Consider the following 17784-nt stretch of genomic DNA (forward strand, 5'->3'; position numbering starts at 1 on the left):
TTAGAAAGAAGGCAAGTATGTGGTGATGAAACTCACATTGTTTTTTAGGTTCATGTTTCATGCACACTCATCTCTCTACACATAAGTTTCTACTACAAAGATCACTTTGTTACGACATTCCTCTTGCTACTTTAGTAATTTAATAACAATTTCTGTTTATTTTCATGTTTATCTTTATCTTTTAAATTTATGCCATCTCAACATTTGATTTGTATCATGTCCTTTTTTTTCCTCTTTTAATACACATTTCAAACATTCAATGGAAGGAAGGAAGGGTCAATTCACTTTCTAAGGCAATCCTCAAGTAAGGTACAAATTAGACTACTTTGGATATTGAACGACATTCCTGATTTTACATAGTATACTAATTAATTGTGATCCTGTGAATTTTGTAGCTGCTATTAATGTTCTTTTTGTTTTTATTTTGCCTTGTCACTGGGGGCAATATAATATAGTGAAGAGAATTCTGTCAACACATAGAGAGACCACATTTGAATTTTCACCTTATGATTCAGTTTCCCTGAATTATCCCTGAAGTAGATCTATTTTTCCCTGAAGTAGGTCAATTTTTATCCTTATAAAAATGGTAAATAAAACAGTATAGATAGCTATGTTGTCATATTATGTCTTCAGAGGAATGATGGTATATAAATTCAAACAGGCAACATTGTTATTATTGTTATTTGCCATTGCTTGCCCATTTTCTAAAAGCAGTCCATATCTTTGATATGCTCTCCGTAATTTATCTTGCTAGTCTTCCAACTCATGGCTGTAGCTGTAACAATTTTATAATGTGTTTCAGTATATAACATATCATCCCTGAGAGAAAATTTTTTGGCATCACTGTTTTCCAAACAATTCTCTCTCATGTAATCTGTTTCATATTACATTGCCCTAAACATATTAAGTTGTATTTGTACGGATTAATCTAATTTTCTTCTGTTTGTCCAAAATTTTAGATTCCCAGGTCTCTCAGCAAGAGCTCTCAATGAAATAGCATTGGCAGCATTTTTAAATGTTTAGTAGAAAATTTAATTTGTATAAAAATTAAGTATCACCAGTGGCACCAAAGGCCTCTTTTGGTCTTAGGTTATAAGAAATTATCAAGAGACATATTTTGACAGAAAAATGGTTGTAGCAAATAATGACTGTAAATTGAATATCATTGAACAATTTAAACTTAATACAAGCTATTTTTTCACATCAAGACTATATAATGGAGAAGAGTGCAAATGACATATATATATTATAATAACATCACTGTAATGTGGGAAAGATTCTCCCCAAAATTAGTTGTCATGTTGAAACTGATGACAGTTAGCCTTTGGGACAAAAAAAGATTTCTATTTATTCGCACAGGTGGGGAGTCCTGTGACCAGAGGCAGAGGCTGCTATGGCAGGAAGTCAAGAAAGAGCAAGTAAAAAATATGAGTCTTTTAGGAAGAGAGGTGAGAGATTTGAAAGAAACTTCTGCCCTGTGCCATATTTAAACCAGACAGCAGCAGAAGGTAGATGCGTGTGTGTATATGTGTGTGTATATGTTTTAGCTGCTTCATCGGAATGCTGGAGAGATTATGGTCCAGGACATAGATAGGAAGTGAGGCTCAAAAGTTGCTGTCACTAGATCAAAGACTCACTGGGGAACCTGAAATTTTCCTTTGTCTCCATATGTATATTTTAATAATAATAGCATTGCTAATTTCATAATATTAACAGTAATAGTATCATTGATTTAATAAAAAATAATAAAAACACTGGTAACCACTCTGATTATGAAACAGAACCTTACCAATCTCTTCAAAATAGTCTATGTGCCCTTCTTCTTCTGCTACCCAGTATCAATCATTGTTCTGTATACTGCAGTGAATATTTTAGTTTTCTTATTATATTTTCAATACATATTGTTAATATACTGATATTCGTCAATATGAATGCTGCATAATATTGTAATACTGTATGAATACTTGTTCCTTTCCCTTAACAGCACGACTTTGAGTTTCAAGCACATCGATTTATTGAACTGTAGTTTATTTATGCCCTTTGCTATACATTATTCCATTGCATGAATATACCATGATGGATTTAGCCACTGTAAGCTTGAAGAACACTGATGTTGCTTATAGTTCTGAGTTATCGCTAAGAAAATTCTTGTTAACACCTTTAGATATGAGACGTGATGGGTGCAAGAGTTTCTCTACTGTATAGTCCTAGAAATGGAATTTACTGGCATAGTGTATTTATGTACTTAACTTATGCCAAAATGTTATCTGAAGTGTTTTTATTAGTTCACTCACATACACCACCACCACAACTACCACCATCACCACCACAATCAGCAGAAAAATAATATATGAAAATAGTATTTTCACAATATCACAAAACTACAGCTGTATCTTTTTAAAGTCTAAATTCACATACTTTTTGGCTCTCACGGGAAGGGAGTAGTGATAAGGCAGAAAACAAAGAATGAGAAGGGCAAGATTTCTTTGCCTTTCTTCTTTGTTTACTTACTATTTTCTGGAGGAGAATTGCTGTTTTTGTTGGTATTCCTAATAATTGCTTGTTTAGAAAAGAAAAATAAATAAATATAAGAAAAGGGCTCATTAACCAGAAGAGAGAAGGATAAAATCAATTATTCAGAAACAAATAAAACACTAAATTGATGTACAGGTGCAGCAAACATACAAATTAGTTTACAAAAATAAAAAAAAACTGATGGTTAACATGCAAAATTTGATTATAATCAGAAAAGTCATATGTCAAAAATTACACAGGGAAAAAAGTTCACTGAATTAAACATTTTTGATTATTGTCATAAATGAAATTAGAGCATAACAATTTATATAGAATTTTCAGGAACTGCCCCCCTCAAAAGTCATACTCTTTATACTACTTTTTTATTCACACTGAGAAATTAAGAACAAATATATTTCATAATTCAGGTAGGTTTTTTTTGTTGTTGTTTGTTTTGTTTTGTTTTCACTTTGGATTATCACAGTGTAAGATACATAAAAATTGTTAGAAGACAGTGTGGCAAATGTTTGGGAAATATCTGTAACATTCATTCCCTTTTATCTTTTCATAGCAATCTAAATTTCACAGCTTTGCTGTAAGAAGAGAATTCAATAGAATATCAGGACTTTTGTTTTTGTTTTGCTTTCTCATCACTATATGTCTATTATCATATAATGGATATTTAATAATATTTATTGAATGAATTAATTGCTTTTCAGACCCTAGGAAAGCTAAAGCTATTCAGTATAGACAATCTTTCTAGCCACAGCAAAGTCAGAGAAGAACACATACCCAAGCTGAAATAAGCCAGAAAAAATCAGGACCAACAGAATTCAATTCCAGAACTTTGATAATCTACTAAGAAGGTGACATTTGTGGGGTTTTTTTTCCTAATTCAGGTTGAGAGAGGAATAAGCTCCATGAGTTTTTGGCTGTTACCTAGTGACATAAAGGGTTAATATTTCTTAGAATGTAAGCAGTATTGAGAAATTACGGCCAATACTTAAATTCTTAGAACTTTGGTAACGGTACCCTCCTTAAACTATGAGTAAAGCCCTTTCTGATGGAAAATATATCCTCTGGATGTGATTGATTGTTTCAATTGGATGTACAACAACAGAAAAAACCATCATGACTTAGCTACTTGCAAGTTTTTCTCATCTCAGCCAAGGTTACCATTCACCAATAATATGGGAGTCAATCTTGATTGCCCCTCTTTTCCCCAGTTTTCAGTTTTAATCTAATATCAATTCCTCTTCCAAAATAAATTTCATCTATTTTGATTTCTCTTAATCTTCATTGGTATTTCTCTAGATAAAGCCACTATTACCTCTTATTCAGATTATGCCAATAGATACGTATATTTTGTTTCCATTCTTTTGTGCCACCAGTGCATTCTTTACACTTTAGAAAGAATGAACTATTTGAGCCTCCTTCTCCACCTCAACATCCTTCAGATTCTTCCCTTGATGCCTATTTCATTAGCTTTCTGTCTAAATTTTGATATAAGTTTACAAGTTTTGCACAATTTTTCTTCTGCCCACATTCCAAACTCTTTTTCCCCGCTGTCCTCAGCATTCATCCTCCTGCAGCTACTGCCTCCTTTTGGTGAGGAAACACAACGCACTCTTTCTCCTTTCAGCCTTTTCACCTGAGATTTCATTTGCCTGTAAGGATTCTTCCTCCCATGACTGGCTCCCGCTTATCTTTCATGTCTCCAAACATGCCAATTTCTCAGAGAGGCCTCTTTAGACCAACCTATCTGAAGGAAACCTAAGTGCCCAACCCAGGTTCTCTCTATCTCATTTTTTCACAACACTTCTTGTCATTGATAATTATTCTATTTTGTGATCAGTCTGTTAATCCTAGTAGACTTTAAAGAGATCAGAGGTTGTTTATTTATCTTTCCACAGTAGTTGGCTCACAGAGAGTGTTCCTGTCCCATTTGCTGGGGCGGGGGGGGGGGGGAAGGTTTACATGACGTACTCATGACGTACTGCAGTGTGTATGTTTATGAAAAGACAGAGATGAAGATGTCTGGTGGGGTGGTGCTGTCAGGATCTCCTCTCTAAGAGCCTTACATACTTATTCAAAGGAGTAGAACTCTGTTGGCTATACTTGTCTTCCAGACAACACTTCCTTCTTGATCTGCTTGATTAGATAAGGGAATCTAATCAGGCTGAGCTAAATAGTTTCTTTATTAAGCATTTGAAGTGAGAGACAGAAGTGAGGTTAAAACTTGAATCACATTAATGATAAAATCTCAGAGTTAAAAACAGGGACATCCTATCACTAGTGTTGTTAATAGTTGCCTTAATTTTTGCAGTCTTGCTGTTTAAATATTTCATGATTTTTTTTTTTTTTTTTTTTTTTAGCTATCTCTACTGCCTTCCAATAAAATTCCATTTTTCCTGGAAGTTTTATTGAAGAAGATTTGTGTTGCTTTCAAATAAAAAGTCCTATCAAAAACACAGAGAAATTAGAAAAATCTCTATGTAAAACATAAATGTCTTTGCATAAAACAAAATGTCAAGACAAAATAGATTAAAGGCACAAAAAGGAGAAAGCATCTTAATGTTTGTAAATATTTATTGTTTGAATATAATCAAGTTATATGGGAATAAAAGTATCAAAGGAGACAAGCTAAATGAATTGATAGATATTTCTGTACTTCATTTGACTCTAAATTCAGTTTTTCCAGGTTAAGTCTTTGAGTTTGATGCATGTTATATTTTGAATTTCTATTAACCATTTAAAAATGCTGCCAATGCTATTTCATTGGAAGTTCTTGCTGAGAGACCTGGGAATCTAAAGATACAGGCAACTTGAAGAAAATTAGATTAACTTGTACAAATACAAGTTAATTTGCCGAGGGCATTATAATATGAAACACATTACATGAGAAGGAATTGTTTGGAAAACAGTAATGCCAAAATATTTTCTCTCAAAGATGATATGTAATATACCTTAACACATTATAATATTGTGCCAACTGCAGCCATGAGTTGGAAGACTAGCAAGATAAATTACGGAGAGCCTATCAAAGATATGGACTGCTTTAATAAAATGGGCAAACAATGGCAAATAATAATAATAAAAATGTTGCCTGTTTGAATTTATATACCATCATTTCTCTGAAGACACAACAACAAAGCCATCTATACTGTTTTATCATTTTTATAAGAAAAGAAATGATCAGCTTCATTGATAATTCAGGGAAAGTGAATCATAAGGTGAAAATTCAAATGTGGTCTTTTTATGTGCTGATAAAATTCTCTTCACTATATTATTTTGCCTCCAGTGACAAGGCAAAATAAAAAAGAGCGTTAATAGCGGCTGCAATACTCACAGGATCACCATTTATCAGCATACTATGTAAAGTAAGGAATGTCATTCAATAATCAAAGGAGTCTAACTTGTACCTTATTTGAGGTGTGCCTTAAAAAGTAAATTGACCCTTCATTCCTTGCATAGAATGTTTGAAATGATTATTGAAAGAGAAAAAAGGACACAATGCCAATCAAATATTGAGATGGCATAAATTTAAAAGATAAACGTAGTGAAAAGAAATGGAAATTGTCTCTACATTACTAAAGTAGCAAGAGGAACCTTGTAATGAAGAGATTTTTAGTAGTAGAAACCTGAGACTTGATGTGTAGACAGATGAGTGTGTGTGAACCAGAACCTAATTCATATGGTAAGCAGGAAGAGCTAATGTATTTAGGAATTGAAACTATTCTCTCTGCTTCAAAAACAGTAGTTTGAATGTGAACTGTAAAATTTGCATGTTAAACATGATTTTTTAACAATTTATTGCTTTGCAGCACAAACAATAGGAAGCATGTTATAAATATAGATACAGATTGTCGTGCAGGGCGGCCTGCGGGGTCTCTGCTCCCGCTCCCCATACAAGAACGCAGGATATGGTGAGGCCAAAAAGGAACACCCAAGGAGCCATAGGTAGGGGAGTCATACCACTTTATTCTCTCTGGCGGCACTATACTCTCACTGGAGGCTGGATACACATTGTCCGCAAACCGCCATCCACGCTTGCCAGCCCAGCCGCCATCTTCTTGCTAGCCCCATCCTTCTTCTCTCCTTCTCTTCCTTCCTCCTCTCCGTAGCCACAGCAGTTATATTGTGGCCAATGGCTCACTGGTTACAGCTGACGGCCAACTAGCCACAGCTGATGGCCATGCAATCACAGTTGGCCATTTACTACCTGAGCCAGCACCTGTCTATGTGAGGCCGAGAGCCTGGAAACTACTCTCTGGGGCTCTGCCCCCACACTCCACCCCTACAGGCTCTCGCCTCACAATCTACGCGACAAGCGTCTTCCGCGAGGGGACCTGTGCGAGGAGCCTGGGGGTGAATGCAATATCCTGGACACAGCCAGGCTCTCTGGGCACAGCCAGGGTTTCTCAGGGCACCACCAGTGCTTCTGGGCACGGCCAGACTTCCTGGACTTCTTAGGGTACCACCTGTCTTCCCGGACACAGCCAGGGTTTCTCAGGGCACCACCAGTACTCCTGGGCACTGCCAGACTTCCTGGACTTCTTAGGGTACCACCTGTCTTCCCGGACACAGCCAGGGTTTCTCAGGGCACCACCAGTACTCCTGGGCACAGCCAGACTTCCTGGACTTCTTAGGGTACCACTAGTTTCCCCGGGCACAGCTAGGATTTCTCAGGGCACTGCCACTTTCTCTGGGAACAGCCACACTTCCTGGACACAGCCAGGGCTTCTCAGGGCACCACCACTCTCTGTGGGCACAGCCACACTTCCTGGACACAGCCAGGGCTCTCAGGGCACCGCCACTCTCTCTGGGAACAGCCCGACTTCCTGGGCACAGCCAGGGTACCTTCAGGGCTCTACTACTCTCTCTGGGAACAGCCCGACTTCCTGGGCACAGCCAGGGTATCTTCAGGGCTCAGCCAGACCTCTCAGCGCACTGCCACTCTCTCTGTGCCTCTCAGGGTACCCTGCTGGAACAACAGCGACTCACAATCAAGGTGCTTACATATTCTCAATGGCGGCCAGTCAAGAGACAAAAGCAAATATCCCCCAGTTCCACTAACAACAGTTCCCAAACAAACAGTCAAGCGGTCCATTAAATTAGGGATGGAAGGCAATTCCCCATAGTCCATAGTCATTCACCAGGGCTGTCCTGGGGTGAGGGACGACCTTGACCTCACCCTCATCTCCCACGGAGGACTCAGCAAGCGTTACCTCCTGGGACTACAAGTCCTGCATCCGGGCTGCCTGAGCAGGAACTTCCCCGGCCCACAGGGCTGCAACGACCTTCGCTTTCTCCGGCCTGTGCTGGTTGGGGAACCGTCCACATCTTTCCACCTCTCCACGGGGCTCCATCTCTGCAGCAGCTGCATGGCTTTTCCTGTGCTGGTGGGAGAACCGTCCACGTCCTCCCACCCCTCCACGGGGGTCCAGCTCTCCGGCAGCTGCTCCTCCTGGTCTTCCTCAGACTCACGCAGAAACTGCTCCACCGCACTTCGGAGAGCTTTGGCCGGCACCATACCCTGCTCGCTGCGCCATTTGTCGTGCAGGGCGGCCTGCGGGGTCTCTGCTCCCGCTCCCCATACAAGAACGCAGGATATGGTGAGGCCAAAAAGGAACACCCACGGAGCCATAGGTAGGGGAGTCATACCACTTTATTCTCTCTGGCGGCACTATACTCTCACTGGAGGCTGGATACACACTGTCCGCAAACCGCCATCCACGCTTGCCAGCCCAGCCGCCATCTTCTTGCTAGCCCCATCCTTCTTCTCTCCTTCTCTTCCTTCCTCCTCTCCGTAGCCACAGCAGTTATATTGTGGCCAATGGCTCACTGGTTACAGCTGACGGCCAACTAGCCACAGCTGATGGCCATGCAATCACAGTTGGCCATTTACTACCTGAGCCAGCACCTGTCTATGTGAGGCCGAGAGCCTGGAAACTACTCTCTGGGGCTCCGCCCCCACACAGATATATGTAGATCTCTCTTTCATTCAGTGATATCAGACATGACTGTTCAGGGTCTGTTACCATTTAGTTTATGCTATGAGACCAAAGCGGTGATTTTGTGTCCCTAGCATCCAAGAGAAGATGTCTTGTACAGAACAGAGTCTAATAATTGCCAGTACCACAAACGAACATTATTTTGTTATTTTTTAATTTTATGTTGATGTCTATATCCTTTAGTGATATTTCATCAGTTGATTCTAAGTTAAAAAGGGGTGTTTCCCCACCAAAATTATAACATTAATTTTATTTCTTTCATTTTTTTGTATGCTATTTAAATTTGTTACTCCACTTGCAATTCATTTTGTTGTAGAAGTTAACAGAAGTTTTTATTTCTTTTTTATAACTGATAATATGGAAGGATGATGTTATGGTTCCCCAATCATGTTTCTGACCCATTCCTCTTAAGTTTTTTCACCGTAAAGCAAAACAAAGTATTAGAAATGACAGAGAGGAATGCTAAAGTTGCAGTTTCCTCCATCACAGGGGTATTATGTTCCTTTTCTTGCTTTTGACTTTCTCTGCCTCCTCAAGTTTGTAATTTATAGCGAACTATTCACTTAAATTTTAGTAGTAATGATCTTTAGTTGACAGAATAAATATGATAAATCCTTGAATTTCTAAAGAGTGTGAAAATAGAAAAGTCATTTAAAAGAATGAAACACCATTTGATTTGTGAATCATTTACTTGAATATAAAGTATTATGAGCAGATATATTAGGTGGATTTATTTTCAGGACATGAGTTTTAGGAATTGGTTTGAGGTAATGCGACCATAAAGTGTGTCATCCAAAGAGGGACACTGTTGAGATTGAAAGGTGCTGTTATTTTAAACCTGGATGCTTTTTACTGGGGAAACTGAGATATATGGTTACTCTTTCTTTAGGGGATGACCTTGCGAGTTTAGAATCAGAGGTTAATTTTAAAGGCAGGCACTTATTCTCAGTACACAAAACAAGTAAAAAAGTAAGTACTTAAATATTGTTGAAAAAATTAATGAATGTTGTCATAAAATCCAGCAATTCCACATATATCCAAAAGAAATGAAAGCAGAGATTCAAACAGATACTTGTATACTCACGATCATAGCAACATTATTCAACATTATTCAGAATAAGCAACCCATGTGTTATAAACTGAATGTTCGGTTCTTCCTCAAAATTCATATGTGAAAGACCTAGCCCCCACTCTGGCTGTATTTGGAGATGGGTCCTCTAAGGAAAGTAATTATGGTTAAATAGGCCGTAAGTATGGGGCTTTAATCCGATAGGATTAGTATCTTTATAAGAATGTATACCAATAAGCTTCTCATCCTCAAGGAATCTTTGATGTCCTTCATGGTTAGGCACCTAATAATGTCCCTTCCCACAAGGTTGAGGAGTGTCTTTTTCAAAAAAGCAAAACCTCCAGGTGGCAGTGAATGATCTTTAAAGTCTTTGTCTCCTGGGAGCTTGCTATGAAAGGAAGCGGTTACCATAACTTGGCATTTTCTTGAAGTGACTCTATCAAACCTTGGCAGTAGTGTAAGATGTCTCCTTTTAGTAATGTCTGCTCATAAATTCCCTCATCTAAGTCCAGATTAAATGCACTGTGATGCGTGAAGGAGGTAAAACCGAGAAATCGGGAGCTGGGAGCAGGGAAGAACCAAGGGTCTGTCTTGGGTTTCCCATAGCCCTGACTCTGTTTAATTTACAGCCATTGTTTACCCATACAACATGCCCTAGATGTTTTCATCACTTATTTTACAGTGCTTCCCATGTAATTTCAAATCTTTTGAGGTGTTCCAGGGGTCTTTCTGAAACATTGCATAGTTATTCCTACATTTATTAAGAGTTTAACCCTTAAAACCTCTATGTCTAATAAAAACTAAAAAATAATCAATTCGCATTCTTTAGCTTGGACATTTTATAACCTCTGAAAATATAGGCTCTTTTACTGGCTAATATAGTTAAGACATATTATTACCAAACACATTTTATATACATCAAAGTCAATTATTAGCATAGACTTATTTTTGTAAAACCTGGGTAAAATATAAAGACATGTCTGTTTTACTAAACAAAAAAAACAACAACTTAAGCTAGGCTTTATTTGCTAAGGATTATCTTAGATCATGTGAACTTGACAAGCATTTCAGTTAGTTTCTATATGTCTGTAAATTTTACAATAGACATTGCTTATAAGCACTTGCCTCTGAATTAATTCTAACAATATCATCTGGAGGTGGAAATTTATTTCACATTTACAACGCACATATATAGACACACATACAGATAGACACAAACATAGACCTTTTAGTCATGAGAAAAACTCACTAGTTTATAAAAGAACAATTGGATCCAAATTTTGCCCTGGAGGCATTTACAATTTATACCTGTCTTTGACAAGTTCCAAATGATCTCCTCACTTTTAAAATAAGGGCAAACATGTTTAATACCTCAAAGAATTGGATGGATGCCTAAACTACATCTTAAATTGATCCATTTATCTAAAACTTATTTTTGAAGCTTCAAGAGACCAACTAAATATGTTTTCCATTCATTCTGCCTAATTTTATAGCTATTTTTTTCTAATTGTACGTACGAAAATTAATTTGCAACTATCAAAGAATCCTTATCTTAGTTGTAAATGGGAGACTGACTTTCCTGAGCTTTGTTGGCCTGGGAGGCATGGTTTCCCACGTTAATTTTGAGATCTGTAGAGTCTGAACAAACTTCTAGGGAAAACCAGCCCTTATAAGGGTATCTCTGGATGAGCCAATGTAGTAGATATCCCTATAAGATTGTTTTATGCCCCAGAGGAAACTTTTCCTCAGGAAACCCCACAGAGATTCTTAGTCACCTAAGAATATCTGAGCAAGGGCCAACAGGAGGTTACTGCAGGCGGCTGGAACCAGGGTGCTTTCCAAGGCCGGAGCCCCTCTCTTGGAGCGAACCAATTCCAGAGACCCTGCAGTTCTTTCCCAGGTTCCCACTAGTTTATCCAAGATCAGCTGCATCACCGCATGGACGACTTCTGGCATCCATCTCAGCCATTCCAGATTTGGGAGTCTGAACAACTATCATCACCCCATTGGCTATTCGGGTTGGGGAAGGAAGTGTCTTTTCTCTTTTGGAGCTAGAGAGTTCAGTCTCATTTAATCAGATAATATTTTCTTCAGACTCTCAGTAAGCAGTCTAACTAAAATGTAGCAACTCATTTTTCTCCTTCCCTGAGTTATCTCAACCCTTGTCCATCTTGAAGATTTTCTAAGAACAACTTGAAGTCATGGCATGCTACTTAAAGCAAGGGGGCTCTCAATTCCGAGAGAAACTCAGCCGAGTTTACCTGATGAAGAGTGAGGCGCTGGCAGGGCACCGTGGACTCTTGCTTGTACCTAGCACCACGTCTGGGTCCAGAGCACGGTCCTGGGTGGACTTTTCAGAATCCTGCTGACTATGCCGAGTAAATGTTGATTTAAGAAATGTCCAAACCTAGATATTTTGTAGGGAATTTTTATAAGAGTTTATTCGAGCCAAGCTAACAACATATGCCAGGGAGCAAGATCTCAAATGCTCCAGAGAATAAAAGTTTTGCAGCTTTTTTTATGCATTTGAAATCAAGGAAGGCACATAAGGAAGATGAAAGAAAGCCAGACAGGGATTGGATTACAGGGTAGTTAACAAGATTAGGTGATCTTCTGAGGGTTAATACCCTCTTTGCGGGTATTACTTCTGGCATTTTAAAGGCATGTTAACCTGTATGCACAAGAACAATGGACAGGGCTGGCTTAAAACTTCTCACTAAAGAAGTAAGAGGCCTGGGGCCTACCCACCATCAACCACCCAGTTAGAAATTTGTGATCAGATCACCCTGCAAAGTTAATTTCCTTCCAACCCCTTTGTTTTCATTCACAATGGACATTAAAGATAATTTTGTTGAGGACTCAGGAAGAAAAAAGATAGTTACATTAAAAAACTTCTGTCGTTTTAGAGAAAACATATCGTCATGAAGAGAATACTGATAGATATATGGATGGTAAAGGTCATTCGGGTGAGGTCCCAGATGGAAATGAGGAATAGGTTATTTGAAACTGGGAAAGTGATCTTTAATATAAAGTGACAATAAACTTGGCTGAATTGTTTTCTAGTGTTGTGTGAAAGGTAAAATTTACAAATGAGCAAAACTGGATATTTAGTTGAGAATATTTCTAAGCAAATGTTGAAGGAGTGACTTGGTTTCTGCTTACAGTAAAATATGAGAGGGGATAAATATATGAGTATGAAAGAAACTGTTGGGCAAAAAGAACAAGAACTTGAAAATTTGATATTTCTTAGCCTATCCATGTTGCAAAAAGTGAGATAACTTGTTCTAAAGAGAACATTAAAGATGTGGTTAAACAATCATTTGGTAAGGAGATTAGTGTGAATGTAAACTGGAAATGCAATCATCTGTGTCAGCAGAAGTAGTGCCAGAGCTGGGAATAAAGGAAACTGAATGAATGGGACAGAATAAAGGAAGGTTGCTAACAAATATTGTTATTCAAGAAAAGGGAAGAATGACCCTGATTCAGAGATAAGCAGGGCTGCTATTCCCACCACAGGCAAGGGAGTGGTGGGCAACTTTGCTTTAGTTTTGGTTTCAGACAGCCGTGTCCTGGAAGAAAGCTGAGGGTGTGGTGTCACCCTGAGGAGCACTGATGGATGCTACCGCTGCCCTCGGGGTCTGGAGGGCCTGGAGGGAAGATCCCACAAAGATTCTTCTGGAGCCTTAAGATCAAATGGATCTTAATGGACACTCAAGGCACTAAAGGATGCAGTTGAAGGATTGTAATCTGATTAAGTGGATGGGTGTAGACAGGCTCTGCTATAAGAAGGGCATTAAATTGAGACAAAATGTTCATGTCTGACTTTGCAATGTACACAATCTCTGGACTGCTGAGAAAATAGACTGACTTCAAAAAAAAAAAAAGATTTAAAAAAGAAATCAAAGGGACTTGCATGAAATCGTCTCGTCACCCTGTCTTTAGTTGTTAGATATTCAAAGAAGATTCCCATGATACCTCTTTCCAGTATTGCCATTAGTCAATACAAATCACATGCCCATGCCTAATTTCCATAGGGCAGGGAAGGGCATATGCCTGGAATGTGTTGAGACACACACTAGAGAAGACACTAATGACTAGCATGATGGGTTTGGATGAAAAGGAGAGAAACCTATAAGGTCATCTATCCTATTTTACTGATCAATTCTATCAACCCATCATATTTTAATGAATGATTAATATTCATGATTTTACATATAAAGAAATAGAGTCTCTACAAGGTTATATAATTGAAAATATCACAAAGCAGGTGGCAATATATTAAATACTGTTAAATAACTTCTCAACTGCACTCACTTGGCTCATCATCCAGTGCTTTCAACTCACTCCAAATAATTGTAATCTCTTTATAGACTGGCTCAGTAGCCTCTAACCATATTCATTACCATCGTTGTGGATCCCCTGCACAGCACAGCTACAGAGTTCTTTCTTTCTTTCTTTTTAATTAAAGTTTATTGGGGTGGCAATCGTTAGTAAATTTACATAGGTTTCAAGTGTACAATTCTGTAATACATTATCTATATATCGCATTGTGTGTTCACCAGCCAGAGTCAGTTCTTCTTCCATTACCATGTATTTGACCCCGTTTACCCTCATCTACCACCCCACTTCCGCCCTTACCCTCTGGTAACCACTAAACTATTGTCTGTGTCTATGAGTTTTTGTTTCTTTGTTTGCCTTCTTCTTTTGTTACATTCAGTTTTATATCCCACATATTAGTGAAATCAGATGGTTCTCGACTTTTTCTGTGTGACTTATTTCGCTTAGCATAATAACCTCAAGATCCATCCATGGCAAATGGCACTATTTCATCATTTCTTATGGCAGAATAGTATCCCATTGTGTATATATACCACATCTTCTTTATCCTATCATCTATGGAAGGACACTTTGGTTGTTTCCATGTCTTGGCCACTGTAAATAAAGCTGCAATGAACATTGGAGCACATCTATCTTTATGGATAAATGTTTCAGTAATTTGGGTCATGTACCCGGAGAGAGATTGCTGGGTCTGTGGTAATTCTATACTTAATTTTTTGAAGAATCTCCACACTGCCTTCCACAGCAGCTGCTAATCATCTGAGAAAGGCAAATAAAAACCACAATGAGATATCTATCACCTCACACTGGTTAGAATGGCTGTCATCAACAAGACAAATAGTAACAAGTGTTGGAGAGGCTGTGGAGAAAAAGGACCCATCATACAATGTTGGTGGGAATGCAGATTGGCACAGAGTTCTTTTCAAAACACACATACGTCTTATATAACTTTGTGGCATAAATCATTTGCTGGCTTACCACTATGTTAGAACTGAGACCAACGTACTGCATGGGGTGCGTTTTATGATTTCTTTCCCGGGTCTTTTACTTCCTTTCATATGTTATACTTTCTCATAATGTTACCAAACTCAGATTCGGCTCTTGTTGCTCTGAGCGAATAATCAAGGGTCAAAGTTGGTGGAAAGAAAAGCAGGCTTATTCAAAATGCCAACCTTCCAGGAAGATGGTGGTCTCCTATCCCCAAAGCTGTCATCTCCTTGTTTCTAGCACAGCCAAAAGGTTTTACAGGCTTATACGAAAAACAAAGGAAAAGGGGAGTTGGTCTGGCGATTTCCTGGGCACTGAGGTTTGAAGAAGGAAAAAAACCACGCTTCTCAGGGTCTGGTTTATTTCAGAGATAAGGTTATCTTGGTCTCTGTAGAAGGAGGGATTCTCTTCTCCAGTTGTCAAGGAAGTAGACAGATGTCCAAGGGCTGTGACAACTTCCATCAGGTTAGTGTCCTGGGTGTTAAACAGATTTAGGAGGTATGCCTGCAGCCTTGAGAAAACAAGTCATTAAAGCCAGTATGTACACAGCTTTGAGGAAACAGACTCATTGAAGCTGGCAGGAGGGGTGGGAAGCAAAGCAAAGAAATGAAAAAAAAAAAGTTTTAAAAAGTTTGGAATCAAATACATGGTGATGGAAGGAGAACTGACTCTGGGTGGTGAATATACAATGTGATATATAGATGATATATTACACAATTGTGCACCTGAAACCTGTGTAACTTTACTAACCATTGTCACCCCAATAAACTGTAATTAAAAGAAAAATGTTATAAACTAAATTACATTGTTAAATCCAACAAAACTAGAGTGTTAGATATTAAAAATAGAAAATATAGCGTCACACTTAAATCACACAGAGTATTTACATGTGAGATTCACACATTCAGGCATCTTTTCCCCTCTTTTTTTGCTCAGTTAATTTTTTCTCATACTACAGATTTCACGTCAAGTTTTGCTTTTTCAGGTATCTTATCTGAACGCATCCCAGGCTAGGTCAGATTCCATTATATGTCCACATAAATGTATTTCTTTTGTGTTTTTCTTTGCATTGTGTCATTATGGGATTAGTATCTGTCTCACACACTCAATAGTACACTATGAAAATAGGAATATTTACTAGTTATATATTCCTAGTCTATGTGAGTTTGCTTAATATATAACAGGTACTCAAAATCTATTGCTGAATGAATAAGTCAGCCAGAAAGAGAAAAGTATATTTCCATGCTTATTATTATTCTCTGTCTGGTGCAGAATACTACCCCACAATAATAAAATTGAGAGTAAGTGAGAATCTAAAAACACAAACTATTTTATCAGCTCAGTATTAAAATTTGGAATAAAAAGATCACATTTTCTTTTTTTTATAATAAATGATAATAATCTTATCATTTTAATCTATTATCATATACCTCTGTTATACAATCCTTAGAACAAGATACCTTCCAAGTTACACAACAATGATTATATAACCGCATGGTTTCCTGGGGTATTTGAATATAATTTTTTGGACAACAGAATCTTTGTATTACCTAAAGTATTTTAACTATTAATTGATCAATTGATTTATATTTGTGGTGTGCCTGAAAGGGATTCAAACTGAAATTACCTTCTTTTCTAGATAAAAATCATAGTACTTTCTTAAGCTACATCACAGAATGTTCATAAATGGTTTTGGTGCTCAAAGTAGCTTTTTTGATAGGATAGAAAAATAGAAAAGGTTGAGAGAGGTTGAAGTTGTATTATCTTTTGGTCATTATAAACCATTTTGTATACTGCTCCTTATTATATTTCCAGTGCCTCATTAAAATAGACATAATGAAGGTTTAGATTTGTTTCTGGTATCAGGGAAACCCAGCAGGACAAAGAAAAATAATACTGTGCTTGGAAAAAAGGAAAGACAACTTTTTTTTTTTTTTTTTTTTTTTTAAGGTGAGAACATTATAACACCATTCACTTGTTTTGTATCAAAACAAAGGTTGTTTTGATATAAACTGAATTGTGTGTGAAAAATATATATAGTGCTTACTGGTAAGATAAGAGCTGTGTAATTTTCAAATCTAGTCACAAACTGTGTCACCTATTTGAAAATGTGTCATTTCTATAATGAGTTTATGTCAGCAGAAGGTGTCAGATGGGTAGCTCTAGGGAGTGAAATTCTGTTTGTCCACCTACTTTGCATCCCATTTTTAATCTTTAAAAACAGGCTGACATGTTAGTGCCTGTTATAATTCTGTGACTCTGCAATCTCTGATACCTTGCCTCATTCGCATTTCTCAACTGTAGTAGGATGTCAGAGATATCAGAAAACTTCTTTTGTCATCAGCAGCATGAGTACTACTGTAAATGCTATGGGGAAAAAAATTAAATAATAATTATAATAAATCTGGACTTCTCACACAAAGCCCTGATTTCCTAGATATTTACATTTTCTTCCACTTTGCTGAGAGGTAACAGATGTCTGGGTGGTGACTTGGGATACTAATCAGGCTGCTGTATTTTTCAGCTAACCTTAGGTAGACACAGTCCTTAGAGGACTGATTACCACGCTGCCATTTAAAAATACTAGCAGATAACCATTAAACACCCTTTCATAATGAACTTTTACTGAACAATAAAACCATGATTCACTCTAGTATAATTAAAAAACAAACAAACAAACAAAAAAAACAACAACTGTAAACCAGCAGGCAGTGATTAAATGCACTATGGCGTTATAAGAGTGATTTTTTTCAAGTTTTAACTGATCTCCAGAACTAGTAGGCACACAAGAGAAGAAAACTAGTAGTATTTTCATGTAATTCATTGAACTTTCTACAATATGATGACAGAACGGGAACTCCA

The sequence above is a fragment of the Rhinolophus sinicus genome, linkage group LG02 (genome assembly GCF_036562045.2).
Source record: "Rhinolophus sinicus isolate RSC01 linkage group LG02, ASM3656204v1, whole genome shotgun sequence".
Classification (NCBI taxonomy): domain Eukaryota; kingdom Metazoa; phylum Chordata; class Mammalia; order Chiroptera; family Rhinolophidae; genus Rhinolophus; species Rhinolophus sinicus.